Here is a 6000-nt window from a genome sequence, read left to right on the forward strand (position 1 = left end):
TAAAATACCCTCGGTTCAGACAGGCGTGCTAGAGTCGCGCCGATCCAAATTAAAGTCAAGATTTAAATTAAGAACATGAAAGGTTCAACGTCTGAAACAAATGGGAGCAACTAGACGTGCCAGATGGCGAAAGATCGACGGTCAGAGTCGTTCAGAACGACTCAGGAGCGACTTGGTTTCAGACGTCGCTCAAGTCATGAGCCAACCTCAATGCAAATGTATGTAAATGTATGTAAATAAGTAGTGTTTAGGCGATGTGTTTAACGCGCGACGCAGTGCTTATAATTTAAAAGTTTTCTTTTTGCAGATATTTTATCCTTTCAAACACGAGATTTCGATGTCTTACAATAAATGTACGTCCCACTGCCGCCCCAATACAACACAAGATACATTTTTAAAGTGAAAAAACTTCCAGTATCCATGTTGTACAGGCACGGTGCAGTCTTGAAATACAAATTGCTCGTACGTGGCGTGACGTGCAAGAGATAACGCGAACGCACATGGCGTACGTGCTAGCAGCCTGTCTTCTTCGATACGCGCGCACTTCGTGCAGTACATTCTCAATCAGCGTCGATGCGTCGATTATGTATTACACGGCCTGGCGTTTGCGTAGTGAAGAAATGCGCACGCAGCCCATGCATCGACGCTGCACAATGCCGGCTTGTTGCTAAGATCCCGTGTTTGTTGGTTTGTACACAGTACTCCAATGTATTGAGTTCGCCTGTCTGAAACCAAAATTCTATTAAGGTTGACCTGGAGTCCCTCCTAATCTATTTGGTTCGGCGCGACTCTGGAACGCCGGTCTGAACCGGGGGTAAGGCGATTCGTCAAGTCCTTACTCAGACTAGGGTTTGTGTCTAGAACTTAGAAAGGGTAATGAACCACACAGTGGGACCGTGCCTGTGGATTTTGTGAGATAGTTGTCTGGAAAATACACTTTTTTTAGGAAAAAACATAAAATATGAAACATTTTTTTTTAAATGGGGTGGGAGTGAAAATCAAGGCGGGCGGTGGTGAAAACATTAAAATCAATGTTGATTGGCCTAAAGGAAGACAGTTTTATGGGAAATAAAGTCTGATAACCATTTGGTCATGTCGGTTGATAGTTTGGTTTCATGAATTTAAGATCCAGATGTTGAAATTTGCTAACGACGGTAGATCAGGGGGGAAAATGTTGCAACCTGATGCCACTTTTTTCTTTGAAAATATATCATCTCAATGAAGGTCAGTCATTGCAAAAATGATGATAAGACATGAATCTGGGACTGAGAAACATTTCCAATTTTGTTAGGAAATACGTAGAAAATTTTCTTGACTCTCCATAGGCTTTGTACACAACAGCTGAAGTGGCTTCAGGTTGCAACATTTTTTCCGATCAGGGTAGGACTACATCTAGAATTATAACTTTTAAGGCACACAGGTGCCTTCTACTGTTCTACATGTATTAGGATACTAGAATTTAGGGCCTATGCACTAAGGCAGTAATATTATTAAGATCAGAGAACCTACTTTAGTACTCAGCCATGTCAGGACCCTACAAATCGCCTACTTTAACATTTGCGATAGTACTCCTAGGGCCCATGGATCATAAAGTACATGGCGCTACACCAATATTAAACCGTTTTTGACCATTTTCACTCATAGTCATACCCCTTGTAATTAAAAATCTTCAGATTTCACCCCCAAAACAGTCCTCAAACTGCCTGATGCGCCCCTGTAGGCTTCAGTGGGAATTGAAAATGCAAATGGTGGTGGTTAAGTTCACATACCTCAGGAAAGAAAAGAGAAATTTCACCTTCGATTGGGAAATGTTCCTCGGTGTACTGGAGGCTGCCATCTTGAATTCAAGATGGCGGCCTCCGGGCTTGACCGATGACAGGAAAACGGGGATCGGAAAACAGAAAACAACACTACCTCAGTTGCACTCAAATTAGCCCCATGATATGATGATAAGAATGTGGCCTACCTCCATAAATGCAGGCCACACTTGGCATGCTTGGAACATGTACAAAAACATGTAGGCCCTAGAACTTTGTCAAATTTTGATTTTCACATTTAGGCTTAGTTTGTAGTTTATTTTTGCTTTAGAAGCATACTCACCCTCTTTATAGGCTAATCAGAAAGTGCTGCCTTTTTCAGATGTCTATTTTTCGTGAAATTTCCAGATTCATTTGCACATGTCACGTTTGCGTATCAAAATTTCAACATGAAATTTCATGAAAAACATACAGACATCTAAAAAAGGCAGCACTTTCTGATTAGCCTATAGTATAAGAGGGTGAGTATGCTTAAAGCAAAAATAAACTACAAACTAAGCCTAAATGTGAAAATTTGACAAAGTTCTACATGTTTTTGTAAATGGTCCAAGCATGGAGGAAGGAACAGATATGTGTGGCCTAGGGCCTATGCCTTTATCTCAGAATCTCAGAAAGTTGACTGTGTTGTGCGCTTTCTTGAAAATCATGCATTCTTAAGAATGCGCATGCACATTCTTATGATTGTGCAACTGGATCCTTGCGCAATCTTTGCAAAAAATAACTCTTCCAGATTGAGTGCACATTCTTAAGAATGCGCGACAAGATAACGGTCTTGTCGATACCGAGCACCTGCTGCGCTTGGCAAGTCTAGCTGCATCCTCGTTCACTGATTCTCAATAATTATACTGTTGCAACGCAAGGCGCTGAAAAGTAGAGTGGATATGAAAAGTATACGCGTATTGGGGGGGGGGGGGAACCGGAAAAAAAGAAGAGACATAATAATATGTATTGGAAAGAATTCTGATTTTTGGGATAATAAAATGGGGGGGGGGGGGACGTAAGAATGAAGAATGTGAAGAATGAGAATGAATACTGTGACATCCCATAGTGCCAATGCTATTTCCCATTTAAATTGCCACCAATTTATTGTTCACACCCCCACCGTTACGCCACAGAGCTGGATTCTATCTAGTCAAACGAGCAATTTTGGCAGCTTCTGGACATCGTTTTTTTTTTCGTGGCATGCATATGATACATACAGGGACTTGTAACTTGTCTAGCCTAAACAAAGCACTTCCCAGACTAGTTCCCCAGTCCTCCGTTATTACAAAACTTCCCATAGTGGGCAGAAAAAAAGCAATAATAACTAATTTAATTTAATTATGTCGTGCAATGTTTGTTAAGATTGCGCAAAATTCATAAATTGTGCACGTGATATTCCCACGCAATCTTAAGAATGAGCGCTCATGCTTAAGAACGCGTGCTCATTCTTAAGAATGCGCGTGCATTCTTAAGATTGCGTGATTTTCAAGAAAACGCACAACAACTGGATATCGCCGCTAGGGGGGCTAAGCATCATCATCCAGGGCCAAGTTCGGGCAAGGACCATGGCATTAGTCGACTAGTGGTTGATTTGTGACGTACCTTACGCCTGCGCACTGATAGCAACCTGCGAACGTCTCTAGTCAAACGCTGGTCAAAATGTCATCGCAAAACTTCTGGATCCTGGCTCTCTGCTAGTCCGAGTAACTTGGACCCAACTTATCGCCTTTTTTAACATTTGGACATGGTCTGGCGGCTATCGCCAGACCATGTCCAAATGTTAAAAAAGGCGATAAGTTGGGACCAAGATACTCGGACTAGCTCTCTGCTAGCGTTATGAATGCGCGAAGCAACCAAGCCCAGTAGGCTGGTTCCAAATAGTCGACTAGCATAGTCAACCACCGTCGACTAGACAGAATTCGGGCAAACGTTAGTTAACCATTGGTCAACTATAGTCTAGTATAGTCCGTGCGCGAACTTGGCCCAGTTTGACTTCACGCCAGTGCCGTGCAAGCGGGGGTAGTCCAGTAAATTGGCCACATTTATGGGGCTACACTCAAATGTACCTTCAGTTTGGTTAAAAACAATGGAGCAATTATACAAACAGTGACAAACAGGACGTCCATGAATGTCACTGCCAACAGTAACCTTACGGAGCTATACCGTCTGCACGTTAGCGGTGCACGTCCCCATTTCCAGCATTTCTAGCAACGATCTAGTTCTGCACTGATGACTGCAGATAAATCTGCACCAGCAGTGCACGGTTCATTAATACACGTACACACGTACGTACACCGCGCCGTACGTACGTACGACCGGTGAGCTAGTCTATGGGCTGGGCTAGACGTTGCACGGTAGCATAAAATGGCACGACAGTAGAGCGCGTAATGAATATGCATGACTATGACGTCACTAGAAGCTCATGAGTAATATATCACGCACGGTACTGATAGATATACATGTAGATGCACACTGTAACGATGATATCACATTTAACAAGTCCTCTTTCTCTACTGTCGCGCCGCCACCCTCTAGTGTCGTCCCACTTACCGATGATATCACATTTAACAAGTCCTCTTTCTACTGTCGCGCCGCCACCCTCTTGTGTCGTCCCACTTACCGATGATATCACATTTAACAAGTCCTCTTTCTACTGTCGCGCCGCCACCCTCTAGTGTCGTCCCACTTACTGATGATATCACATTTAACAAGTCCTCTTTCTACTGTCGCGCCGCCACCCTCTCGTGTCGCCCCACTTGATGATATCATCGGTAAGTGGGACGACACTAGAGGGTGGCGGCGCGACAGTAGAAAGAGGACTTGTTAAATGTGATATCATCGGTAAGTGGGACGACACTAGAGGGTGGCGGCGCGACACTAGAAAGAGGACTTGTTAAATGTGATGATCATCGGTAAGTGGGACGACACTAGAGGGTGGCGGCGCGACAGTAGAAAGAGGACTTGTTAAATGTGATATCATCGGTAAGTGGGATCATGGAGGAATAAGAACTCCATGGTGGGATGCAGCACATACAGTGTGCATCTACATGTACATGTACATGTACATGTATATCTATCGGTACCGTGCGTGATATATTACTCATGAGCTTCTAGTGACGTCATAGTCATGCATATTCATTACGCGCTCTACTGTCGTACCATTTTATGCTACCACGTTGCACACGTATGTTTCAGCCGCTCATTTAGTTTGCGCGCATGCGCACTCAAAATATGATAATCAGCAAACATGGATGCCTGCGGTCGCAGTTTGACCCACTGAAGTATCGGTCAACATCACGCTTGAAGAACTTTGATAAATTTTTCTTTCCACGTGGACAGGAATTTAAGGCAATCAAAGTCACTTTTGCAAACCTTAGCGCAAAAAAACAGAGAGTATTTGATGCATTTTTTTTGTTTTTCCGTGTCGTGTAGTACGAAAATATTGGGTAACAAATTCAAAACAGGCAACAGTTTAGGGGATAATTTTTCAGTTTTGCCGAGTAATTGTAAACTTGTCTTCACTGAAAAATGGTAAAAGATGCCATGGAAAGTGCGATGTTTAAATATCATTTAAGTCGGAAACCGTTTCAATGAGAAAAGTAAGGTCTCACGTTATACGTTTTTTCGTTGAATGTAAGTGTGCACGTACCTGTACACAGACCCTGCGGGAATCTGGCCCGTAAACATGGCTAGCCACGCGCCGCGAGCGGCGCTCCCGGGCCGTTTGTAATCTTTCGACGCGTTGGCAAATAAATGTATACATTTAACTGAAACGATTTACAACTGACTGGTTCCCGCCCCTGAAATGCAAGTACGATCACAGAGGGCACTGGGACCAGTGTATTTGTGCACGAAGCTTTCAAAATGGGTTTACTCGAAAAATGACGATTTTTATAAGCTACAGGTTTCCTTCTTACATCAAATCACCAGTAAAATGATAGTTATCTATCATCCTTTCCGATGGTACTACGGCTAATCTAAGGTAAACCCGGAAAATTGTCCAAATGTGTAAACCAAAGTCAAAAGCGAAAGATTTTTTTCCTTTTCATTTTGTACGTTTTTTGTCCATAATTATTGGGTTTTTTTTATATTTTAAAAGGTTTTTAGCGCCGTTACCACACTGTAGAGACAATTTATATCTTTGTTCACTTGGTCTACTGATAATTTTTGGTTTGATTCATCTTTTAAGTACGTTTGAGAA

Source organism: Patiria miniata, unplaced genomic scaffold (assembly GCF_015706575.1).
Source record: "Patiria miniata isolate m_02_andy unplaced genomic scaffold, ASM1570657v1 HiC_scaffold_28, whole genome shotgun sequence".
In the NCBI taxonomy this organism is placed as follows: domain Eukaryota; kingdom Metazoa; phylum Echinodermata; class Asteroidea; order Valvatida; family Asterinidae; genus Patiria; species Patiria miniata.